This window comes from Dreissena polymorpha, chromosome 5 (genome assembly GCF_020536995.1).
Source record: "Dreissena polymorpha isolate Duluth1 chromosome 5, UMN_Dpol_1.0, whole genome shotgun sequence".
NCBI classification, from domain to species: domain Eukaryota; kingdom Metazoa; phylum Mollusca; class Bivalvia; order Myida; family Dreissenidae; genus Dreissena; species Dreissena polymorpha.
In genome coordinates this window covers 17,716,143-17,729,391 of record NC_068359.1, presented here as the reverse complement: position 1 = coordinate 17,729,391, position 13,249 = coordinate 17,716,143, and positions in this window count along the sequence as shown.

The window sequence follows — 13,249 nt, the reverse complement described above, 5'->3', positions numbered from 1 at the left end:
GTTTATCAAAGTTAACTTTGTGGAAAAAAAAACTGTAAACATTTTGCCAATAAAGGAAACGTAGAATGCGGACATTTAAAGTTTCACGTAAACAAGCACATATGTTTTTGTTTTGTATTCAATGTGTATTTTGTATGCGTTGCCATATAATTTTTTATGTATGTATTTACAATTCATATCACTAAGATACAATTAGATCTTTATATGACAGGTATGTATGTTACATTTTAAATAAGTCTCAATTAAATATGTTTTTAATTATTTTTTTTGTAATAATAACAGCTTTATGGATGTTTTTGATATTCTGTTCGCCGGTTATTGTGCATATTTAATTTAATGCATTTTAACACAAACAACTGCACTTAGTGATAAATCAGAGGGCACGTGTACGCATGTGACATGTACATGTAACTTTACGCTTAATATTTTGTGACCTTTCTCCCATATTGGACGTTATTGTTTAAGTTTCGAAAGCACATATTGCGAGACCAATTTAAACGAAGAGAAAGCAATTTTAATAATACTCTTCAAATAATGTCATGTAAGCGTTCCCCATAACGTTTTGAACGTAAAGTTATAACAATAATCAGTTTGAATGTTTCTCTATATTTACGTTGTATAAACAACTTTTTTCATAACATTTTCGTAAATATATTGCTAATTTTTGACTACCATAGAAAGTGAATTATTTTTTGAAAACCTGGTATTTTTTTATGAATAATTTATTAACAATGAGACTTTGACGTGTTATTATAATTAATAACATCATGTATTCGAAACAATATTTCCATTTTTGTATGTTTCCCAATCTTTGCACTAGCAACATATAGTTAAACCCATTGATACATTGTTAGTTTTCTCTTACATCACTAACATAAAATGTCCTCTTATAATTATAACTGCGTTGAAATTTTTTAATTGTGTGTGCAATTTCACGAGTCAAAGTATTAACCATACAGCATGGTGATAATGATAAAGGACGTTGACGCAGTGCATAATGGTTATAAGTCAGATCGCAATTATAGTTTGTTTGAAAGTATTGGCTGCATTCGTTGTTTTGTCATAAATATTAATTTTAAATATCTTAATACCACATAAGGGACAGTACTGCGTTCGTATAAGTTACCACATAGTTTCCGGGTGAAAGAGGTTGTCCTCCCTGTGCTGCAGCTTGACTTACTTAAAACGTATACACCATAACAAAACCACTTTATGAGCTAGAGAAAATATAATTTTCTTTGTTTGAGTGAACGAATTAAAAGAAAATTGATTTCCCTTTACATAATACATAACGTATAGTCCGATAGGTGGCGTTGTCGAAGGGATTAAGCACAAGTAAATTGATTAAAAATCATTAAGCGTTGGAGGGTCGACAAGACCGGTTTTGTTCAAACGTACACGATTATGGCGGACAGAGAAATGGCGCAAGAAAATTCGACACTTACATGTACAATTCAAAACAAGCTGAAAGAAGGTTTGCCGAGCTTCGACAACAGCGCAACGATTATTTATCGTTAAAGGAAGAAGTGAGAGGAAGTTTATTGAACGTCGCTTCAGAAGTGAAAAAAGTGAAGAAACAAAGACATTGTTTGGAAATTACAAGGTAACAAACTTCAGTACGAGTTTAATACTGACATAGTAGATATTGTCAAGCAGTGTATGTGGGCGCTAGAAAACAGGAAACACGAGTATTGCAAGGAACAATTGACAGAGGTAGAAGGAAAAATGCATAAACGAAACAAGTGCATAAGAATTGCGGATTCTTCTTCAAGTGGGTGGGAAACAGAGCGCCAGTGTGAAAGCAACCCGATAGCAAAGACGAGTCGAAGATTTAAAAGGCGGAAAACAGGGCTTTAAAACGAAAGCGCTCCTCATTGCGCGGCAAGATGACGTCATCGCAACGACCGGAAGTTCTAAGTGAGAATTTTTCTTCAAACAAGGCATGGGGCACCCCATCGTTTAGTCGAGGATACAGCCCCTTTTCCGGCACAAGAGGGCGGCTTTTTCGGTGCCTGAAAAGTTACAGCTAGCTCAGCCACCGCAACCGCACCTAGGCCATGTTTCGCATGCGGAGAGTTTTCCCACTTCAGACGTACATTGTCCACACGTCGACAGGTACGCATCCACAGCCGGGAACCAGTCTTCAGCAACAACCGCCCGGAAACAGTAACGTAGCCAATTACACTTTAAAAGATAAGTATGATTATGATTTAAACTTATTGACTCACGAATGCTATGAATATGAGCAAGGACAAAAAATATCATTGTTAAAGACAGACTTGAAAATCATATAGTATTTTGGCGTGCTAGTGTTACCAATGAGTATATTTTAGATGTTATTGAGAACGGATGCAAGCTCCCTTTGTGTACTTTACCATGTAGTCAAATTATGAAAAACAACAAAAGCGCAATAAATGATACTTATTTTGTTTCAGAGGCAATTACAAATTTATTAAAAAAGAACTTAATTTAAAGGTGCATAGAACCGGCTCATGTTGTAAATCCACTGACCGTGTCAACCCATAGTTCCGGAAAAAGAGGTTGATATTAGATTTAAGAGAAGTAAACAAACACCTTTGGAAACAGACGTTTAAATATGACAATATACATGTTGTAATATCATTTTTAGAGAAGGGCCATCATATGATCAAATTTGATCTCACCATCGCCCATCACTTTGTGGATAGTTACCTTACACATACAGATTTTTTAGGTTTCTCATGGATAGATTGTGAAGGAAATTTTTCATATTATACATTTTTGGTTTTGCCTTTTGGTTTGTCAAGTATTGCTATATATTTTCAAAGCTTACACGACCACTTGTGAAAAAATGGAGAGGGGAAGGAATTTCGATGTCCATGTTTTTAGATGATGGCATTGGGTGATTCACGACTTATTATTAAGCTTTTACTATGAGCAATCATATAAAAGGCGATATAGAAATGTCTGGGTTGTTCCAAATCCGAAAAAGTAAGTATGGATTCCAGTACAGATTTTGGAATATTTGGGAACGATTTTGAATACAAAGAAAGGCATTATAAGTATTACGGATAGGAGATTACTTAAAGTGCGGTCAAGCAAACCTGATTTGTTATTAGAGGACTACAAACACAGGAATGTGCCTGTAAGGAAAATGGCAAGTGTGGTAGGGCAGATAATTTCAATGGGAGTTGTACTCGTTAATGTGTCACAAATAATGACCAGGTCATTAAGTGCAAACATTTTGCAGGCGCCTTATTGGAGTTCTTATGTTCATCTTGAAGATGCAAGTAAAATGCAGTTACAATTCTGGTTGAGTAATTTACAATTAATTAACTCCAAGCCGATAACTATGTTTGACAAGTGTTCAAAACATAATGTATTCCGATGCTAGTTCAACAGGTTTCGGAGGCTATGATGTGAATCCAATTCAGGGAGTTTCGCATGGAACGTGGTCCCAAAACGAACAATTGAAATCGTCAACTTGGAGGGAACTGATGGCGGTATATCGTGATCTTCAGTCGTTACTTCACATTCTCAGTAGTATCAGCGTATCTAATGGTTTATCGACTACCAAGGGGTAAAGTCTATAGCAGTTAAAGGGTCCATGAATAGGGATTTGCAAGGAGTTGCTTCAAATATTTCATACGTGTTTACAGAATAACATAATATTAGCTTTGGAATCGATACCTTGGTCTGATAATGAAAAAAAGGACTATTTGTCCAGGATTGTAGATTTTGATGATTGGGGTTTAGCCCCCAGTACAATGGATCAGGTGTGGCAAACTGGAAGTGGATTGGTTTGCGTCTGAGCATAACGCAAAATTGCCAATATTCTATTCCCGTTTTTGGAATCCGACATGTAAAGGTGTCGGTGCATTTGCAAAATACTGGGGTGATCATACAGGCTTATTTATTCCGCATACCAGTCTTATTTGCAGAGTATTTAAGAAAATGCAATTTGATAAAGTACAAGGTATTTTAGTACGTTTGTCCAGCATGTATTGGATTGGTTTGATAAGCCTGTACATAAATACGCGTTTCTAAAATGGCAAAATGGCAAAGGCATGTTTGGGAATGCCGACTTACATTTTAGAATGCTGGCATTAAAATAGATTTAAAAAACAAGATGATCAGATTTGATTAGAAAACTGGTTGTTTTTGACATTTAAAACGAGTACGTATGTAAACCGTACACGGCGATATCGCCCCGTACGATAAAAAGGCGGAATCGCCAGCACGAGAATGAGCATTATTAAGTGTAGGCGGTATCGCCAGGTACACCGGTGTTATGATAATTAATACAAGATTTGTGTCAAATATTTATTGATGTGAGTTTATTTAAGAATATAAAATATAGTTAGCTTATAGACGGTAATATATTTTGTGTTTTTGTATTTGTTTTTCTTATGATTTATTGTATGTCTAAGACAAGATGTTTTTACCGAAATATTTTTTACACGATTGTTATTTCATTCAGAGTTACAAAGAGGATATAGGCGAGTTGCCGAAGGTTTTATCGAACAAAGTGGAGCTGCTCCCCGACAATTTTACTCAAGTCCAGAGCTCAGATTAACTGTAAAAGTTACCATAATGCGTTTGAATGTTTTATGAAGTGGGCTTTGAGTAATGGGTTTGGGAGTAGTGACATTTTGCCCGCTAAAGCATTTACGGTAGCATTATATCTTGTTTCAGTAATACAAACTGCTAGTTCCCCAATCCCAGTTGTTACTGCATTATATGCAATAAAGTGGCATTATGATATGTTTGGGTTTAATTCATCTACTTATTCAAAATAGTTAGTAAATTTATGTGAATCCGGAAAAAGAATTTTGGCAAAGGCAAAAATGAAAAAGAGCCAAATTACAGTTGAAATTTTAAGGAAAATGTATACTAAACTTTATGAAGAAAATAATTTAAAACATCAACGAACTGTTTGTGCCATTTTGATGGTTTATGCTAGTTCTTGGATAATGATAGCTTGTACAGGGACCTAATTGTGTCCGGTTGAAAACACCAGCAAATTGATACATTGGGGAAAGTGAGCAGAATATAATTATTTGTTTTGTAATATTAGTAAAACGAAAAAAGGGTTTAAAGTCAGGAATTGTAACAAACATATACAAATTTTCGTGAATTGTTTATGAATGGTGTAAAGCCACATGTGGCAGACGTGACAGTTTATTGTATGCATTCTTTGCGAGCAGGTGGTGCTTCTGCCGCCGCAAATAATGGTGTTAAGGACCGAATGTTCAAACGTCATGGCAGATGGACAAGTGAAAGCGCTTAAGACGGATGTGTGAAGGACAATTAACACGAGAGGTTGTCTGTGTCTTTGTGCTTAGGACTATAGCACGTGCCGTAAAGAACATTCTTTACGTTAAAATGTGTATACCTACTCATATAAGTAAATATACTTCTAATATGTTGTTGTATTGTTGTTCCAATCCATTTTTATGTTATATATATGTACAAGATAATATTTGTGTCTTGATATTTTTCATATTTTCCCGCTCTTTGATATCAGCAATTTCACCAAGTGCTAAATGCAAATAACAATTTGAATTGTTTTAATTGAAAATTGTGTTTGTTATTATTATCAGACTAGGAGATGGCTTATGGAAAATATAATGTTCTTTGTTTGAGTGAACGAATTAAAAGGAAATTGATTTCCCTTTACATAACTTATAGTCCAATAGGTGCCGTTGTCGAAGGGATTAAGCACAAGTAAATTGATTGAAAATCATTCAGCTTTGGACGGTCGACACGACCGGTTTGAAATTTGGATTGGAACAATGTATTATTGTTTGTTTTCATTACAAAAAAATACAATTCTTTTATACATGCATGTCTTATTGAGAGTTTTCAATATTAAATGAATTTATAATGAGTGTGATATATATATGTATATACTTTATGCGGGTACATGTACAGCAATTTCACCAAGTGCTAAAAGTAAATAACAATTTGATTTTTTTACTTGAAACGTGTGTTCGGTATTATTATCAGACTAGGAGATGGTTTATGGGAAGATTACTGTTTTATATTGAAAACACGATAAAAAAGCATTGCGTTTAAACGTATATTAAAATCCATGTTAATGACAAAAACGTGGTTGATTCTACTCTGAAGCTCTTTTTAATACCTGTAAACGTGTATTGCACAATTGGTTGAAAATATACAAAACTATTAAAGATAAGACCTGTATGTGTTTATGTATTACGTATAGTATGTGAAGCGCCGCGACGCTCACTTTTGCTTGTTTTGGACATCATGCTGAGACTATATCAGCTATCAGCATGAACATTATTGTTAGAACATTCGTTGGTACATGAGCTTCTCACCAACGCGCCCCTCTTCCCGCGGATGAGGTTAATTTGATTTGAGCTCAACATATCGGACGGATATGGTTTCCTCTGGGTACTTCGGTACGCCAACGTACCATATTAAAATTGATTTGAGTAAAAAAACTAAACGGCTGGAAACTTAAGATATATCTTCCAGAATATTTTCAACTTTGATGAGTCTAGTAAGTGTATTAGGACAGATTGTTGGGGCACATTTCGGAACCTCATAAATTGCAGCCCGAGGTTCGAAAAGACCTCATAAACTTTCAAATACGAACTAACTTTATAACGTTGATATGCTCTTTGAACAAGCGTGCGGTATATATATATCATTACTATGCACCATGTAGGTTATATCCTTTTTGTATGTGCATACTAAATTTTTGTGATAAGCCATAAGACTTTGAAAGTTTTCAACTTCGAACTTCATATAAAGCAGATATATCTAATTGATGAGAAGGGCATGCACTTCAATAGTTCATATTACGCGCACCTTAGCACAAGGCGATTATTGTTTACAGGCTTTCGTGATCACCTCTCTGACTGGGGCGATACCTTACGACTATGCATTAAACCGACGCTCAATTTTTCAGTTTTTTTTAGCACTTGTTCAAAATAGATATATACTTAATGACGTGTCTCTACTTGGCCGAACCTTGCTTCCGTGTGGAGTACGATCTCATATAAGCATAAACACTCAGTTAATGGTATGCGGTTAATTACTGTTAAGAATACAGGAGAATGTCGTGAATACTCGTGAACATATGCTTTATATTGTTTTTCATGAAATGTATTACATATGACGTGTCATCAACACATTTGCGCTATGGGTTCAATAGCAAAATAAAGTCGTCAAATAAATTATTTTCATGTGTATACGACGGACATACACATGTATGTCGAAGTGTCTGTGTGTTATGTTGTTTGGTTGTTAATATGTAAATAAACAACGATTTGAATTTCTAATGCGTGAGTATTATAACATGAGGTCGTAAGAAGATACCCAGAATGTCCTACAGTTGTTTATAAATAAATAACAATTATACGCCATATGTTGTTTTTCTAACATAATTTCACACTATTTGTATAATGTAAATGAAAAGTGTATTTAATCTGCTGTGTCATGTTTTGAAACTTCTTTCTGGATTGTTCACAAGAGGTTTAACAATGCTAAAACTGTTTGGTTGTCTGTAGTCTATATGCAGATCAACAAGCATCGAGTTAGGCTATTGGATCGAAATTAGATCTTTTTTATCCATAATGCTAGTTTCGACTCATATAAGAAGTTTCTTTAAGAATATTTATAATACACAATCAAAAATCCTTCTGCATTCCTTATTTTCATGAACAAACCTATAAATACAAATATAAAATATATGAAGCGAATTTATATATTTATTGTTCAACAATACCACCAACAACAACACAACAACAATTGTGCTGTTAAATTTTATTCAAAGAAAATATAATTTTGATCGTAGAATTGTTTAAACTTCTGCATTGTTTTTATTTATTGCATATGCGCGCTAAAAAAAGGGGAGAAGGGAAAAAAACACTAATGGAAGCATTTTAGCGCAACATTCTCTTATGTGGAATCGTCATTAACCCCACCATGGCCAAGAGTAGCCCCAGATGCATATCCGAACTCAACGCCAGTACCAGTGCCATTTTCCGCAACCCCAGGACACGCATTGCCTGAGTGTGTTCATCCTGAGGCATACGGATTGACTACAGGGCCACCACGCGACGGGTCTCCAACGGCAACACCAACCCCAGTTGGGCCAGATCATTGCTAGGCCTGATTCTGAAATGGGAATAATTATAAGGTCACACCTGTTTAAGTGAAATATAATAATGCTTTATTAGCGTCGATTCACGTATGATTGTCATAACCACAGACTTAAAAAGTCAAGGTTTGCCAAATCAACTTTTATTGTTAATATATTTTTAGATTTACACTACTCATATTTGTGTTTTTAATTGCAATTGTAATTCAACAGGTATTGCATTAAAACGTGCACTTGCACAATTAAAACATGTTTGGTTCATTTAAGCATACACTTTGAAATATTATTCATATGCGATGTAACAAGGACTATCTACGCACGTCTTTTCTTCCGCCCGGCATCTTCTTGTGTGCAGTTTATCCGGACATGCTTGACGATCGCCTTCCCTCTGCAGAACAATCGGACGTTGTCAGGTACAACGCCACTGTACGGAACCTCCTAAAAACAGTCGCCTTGTGCGGTCACGTCAGTGGTCTGTAAGAGCGATAGGTCATGGCAAGAGTTAATCATGCGAAAATGGATCTTATGACATGTGCGGACAGTATAGCTCTCGACAGGTCTGCTAAAGCGTGCAGTCTTGTTAGGAGCTACTCAGCCTGCTATTAAGTCACGTCAAGTTTCGTAGTCAATTTTAATTCCATAGTCTAATTAGCCGTGACAAGGCTAATCTGGGACGACATTTTACGCACATGCATAGAACCCTCTTTTCACAGAGCACGGCCTATATATATGGGCGCTTTTTACGTGTATAAGCTTATTATTAGTCTATTTACACGGCCGTTATTAAAGAATTCTATATGATAAATCTAATGTGACAAGAATTTGAAAACTCATGTCATACCTGCAAATAAATACATCTTAACAAAGGTGTACATTCAACTAATGATTTTGTATCCGACGAATTGAATAAAGGTTTACACAGCAAGGCTTAAATAAATTGTAAGGGTTCTTACAAGTTGTTTTTAAAATTCCGCCATCATATGAGGGCTGCCGGAAAAAAACGAGTATTAAACTTAGCTTTAATTCAGGATTGCGTCGTTTCATCCAACCAATAAATAATATATTTAACACTATGTGCCCATAAATTATTAAAATAAAACAAAGGCATTCAAATGGTATGTACAAAAGATATTACAAAAAAACACAATTTCAAAATCAAAATCATGCATCATTATCATCCAGCTCATAAAGTACACTAATTGTTCACTTACTGTTTCAGTAAGAACTAGTCGGAAACTGAAACACAAATAGTTTTATCCTCAGTTTTTTATAGAGAACGAGTGGTAACCAAATACCCAATCATTTACGGGAATTTAAACCGATTTACTGATATTAATGTTTACGACCAATCTGACGTTCAACAAGTTCGCTAATGGAAGTACATGCACATTTATCAGGATTTAAATTATTTATATAACTTCTTTGTCGAAATGTGTGCGTGGTTTGCATGACATGTATGTCTTGCTTTTCTTTTTGAACTGAACATTCTGATTAAAAATTACATATATATATATATATATATAGAGAGAGAGAGAGCGAGAAGAGAGAGAGAGAATAGCGAGAGAGAGAGAGAGAGAGAGAGATAGAGAGAGAGAGGCGAGAGAGAAGAGAGATCTACGCGCAGATCGCTAGAGCTCTCGCTGGCTTCTCGAGCGAGAGAGAGAGATCGAGAGATCGGCTGGCGGGATGGAGTGGCAGGGCTGGAGGTCTTGCGGGCATGGGTTCGTGCGTCTGTTCTGTGTAGGGTGCAAGTGGGAGGGGAGGGAGGGAGGGATAATACATTGTTAGTAAATAGCGTTATGTCATAATGTCATAATGCAAAAATAAAAACTAAGTTTCAACTATTTCAAGTATAGTCAATTAAATATAAACATATCAAACATGTTTTAAACCTGCTCATGTCAGTCCTCGTTTGAGTTGTAATCGGTTAGAAGGCCAAAGGTGTACTTTAAGGCCACACGTTGAAAATAAGTTATATGTATCACGCTCGTTGTACCTTAAGATTTATTAACATTCGTACAAAGTATTTCTTTAAAAATTATTTGTCATATATTTAAACATCTAAACGCTACACTTAATACTTTATCGTAATGATATAACTGTTTGGTTCACGTGCATACGCGACAGGTTATTCACAAGGACCAACATATGCTACATCGTAGCAATAAAACACAAACAAATTGCTTTACATATCTTCACAAGATTACTGATCCAGGCTATTTAAAGATTTATGCGATACAAGTTAACATTTTGAAACACTGAATTCGTATCAGTCGTTTCGATTTGCTGAATTTGTACTTTAAAAACGAATGAACTTTCATATTGTATGTATATACTACTGATTAACCGGTTTGTCTGCTTTTTGACTGCCTCGTGGATGCTTTTCAAAATAGCGAATGCTTAAACAAAATTAAAAAGAAACATCCGTGATTTATATATTGAAAGCATACATAAACGTGCTACGTATTACAGTATTTACATAACGAACAAATTAAACGTTAATGAATAATAATCAAGGATAGAATTTCAGAAGAAATACGATCTGAACATCAAAGAAATCATAGTTAATTTAGTTGCATAAAATGTTTGTACAGTATAAGTCATACATTTTAAAATTTCCTTAAACGATGTTACGCAATTCCCCACTTTTATGTTCTATATTTCATATACGAAATAATTAAAATACCCATAAAATGACTCATCGCAACGAAAATATTTGGATTTTATAATAAATTGTATTTCCTTTTAAATCACGGATATTGATTAAATAAAAAAAACATTCGTTAACAAATTGGTTTTCATTTTCTGAGTTGTTAAAACATAAATTAAATCAGGATATCAAATAAATATGGTAATTTCTCATGAAGACACGATTGATCGTGTGTGTTATATTAAATTACCAGTACGCCCCACGACGTTAATGTGTGTTATAATACTTAAAATTAACTGTACATACCGCTTACAATATAAGCAATATTAGTTGTTTTTACTTGTTTTGGATGGAAGGGTAAAACGTGTTGTTTTTTTTTAACGAAGATCGGGTATTCAGTAGCCCGGTGAACGCGCATCATACAGATTTCATAAAGTTTAAAAGAGCATAACATTGAACCCGTCAAAAACTGAATTTTATAGCATGCATATAAAATGCTGGTCTTTGCTTTATATATCGAATCGGTAGTTCATTTGTACAACACGTACATAAATGAAGCATGTCGGCCAGTATTTTTACTATTCAAAATGATTTCGCAGTGGATTGTACTTGTATGTTTGTGTTTGATTGAGTAACCCTGGATGAAAAGCACAAGTCTGCAAAACTATTCATGCTTAAACAATTACAACGCAATAGACTAGGTACGACACTGTGCCTGTCTATTTCATTAATTGTGTCTTTAAGCTCGAAATACAACGTCCATAATATTAAAAATATACAGAGTCGTATCAAATCATAATTTATACAATGGAATTGAGTTTCATTTAAATTTAAGGTTAATAGTATTCAAAGTTTTAGCCATTTATATATACTGGATAGTTTTACATGTTGGTAATACCCATACTTCAGCAAAAATATGGAGTTATTAGGTGATCAGCCGAATAGGTAATAGCTAAATAATAAACTGAAGTTATGTGCTATTAAGTGTTGTACTCTTGACAAAACGTAATATGATAGTCCATCATATCGTAGGTTAGAATAAGAATACACATATGAATACACGCCTGGTTATGCCAGGACCTCTGGTGTAATGTTGATAAAATCCAGAACATAAACAACAAGACGTTGATTCAGCTAAGTTTTTTTTAAAGAGATAGAAAGTGATAGTAAAGCGTTCATTAAGGCATTCAGAGTATACATGTGTGTGGGTTAAACTGGTTAAACAATTATTGTACTTACTTTGCAAATAGCAGTTTCAACAAAATCGTAATCATGTAGTTATTAATTTTGACTCCATTAACACAATTGCTAAAAAGGTATTTTAAATGGAAATGGTAGGGAATATGGTACTTTTAAATTTATTAAAGTTTACGGAAATCGGACCTCAATAACTTTGTGTTTTCCAAATGTATTTATAGTTATATATGATGTAACTAGCCAATCAAATATGAAGATCCTTGGGTTTATGCTTGGGTTTTCTGAGGCAAACAAGTCATAAACATCATCAGAAAGTGTGCAATTGTATTATGTTACACAGAAATCCAACATGGTGTCGAAAATGTTCTCCGACATAATACGAACAACAACACATCTTTAAAGTTTGAATCAAAAGTGATAATTGTTATGTCAACGCCATAGTTTAGGGCAAAATGAACATATTGATTGAAAAGTTGGTATCACTAAGTAGTGGAATTATCATGACATATTATGTATCAGAGCTCTATATACGGATTAAGTCTTAAGGGTATTTTACCCTCAGATATTATTAATAAAGGGTATTGTACTCATTTGTTTCAGCCATAATGGTACTGATGAATATTGAGGGGTATTTTCCATTTCCATTGAAAACTGACATAGTCTTAAACTTAAAATCCAGATTGAGAAAGCAATAGCCCCTAGTAATGACAAATTGCAAATATTTAATCAAAAATGGAATCGAATTAAATATTTATAATGCTTGTCCACTTATATACTATTCACTCTTATTAAGTTTTTTTTTTTTCAAATATTGTTTAGTATTATTGATTGTTCAATCTTATAAGATCATTTATTATATATATATATATCAGAACTCTTACTGTTGTAATTGATCGAAATGTCATACACCAAGATCTAAAACCTTATCAGGCATAGCTTCTGTATACTTTGTAAGAACCATTGTTTGCAAATAGAAAATAACATGTATGCATACAATATATGCTTTAAAATGAATTTAAAAAAAGAAAACTGACATAGAACATGGCATGTTAAATCAATAAACATTAGTATTTGTTATTAATAAGTGCAAACATAATAAATTTTAAATGATGATACGAACAGACTTTCTTTAAAATATTAAGCTTGCGTGTGTTGTATCTCTGTCTTGATTAATCTCTCTTTACAAATTTTAATATTCTTCCCGCAGGAGCCGTGGGTCGCTTTAAACGTCCCTTTTTTGATTCATCAACAACATGGGTCGCAATTTTTATCACAAGCTTCTTTTGATT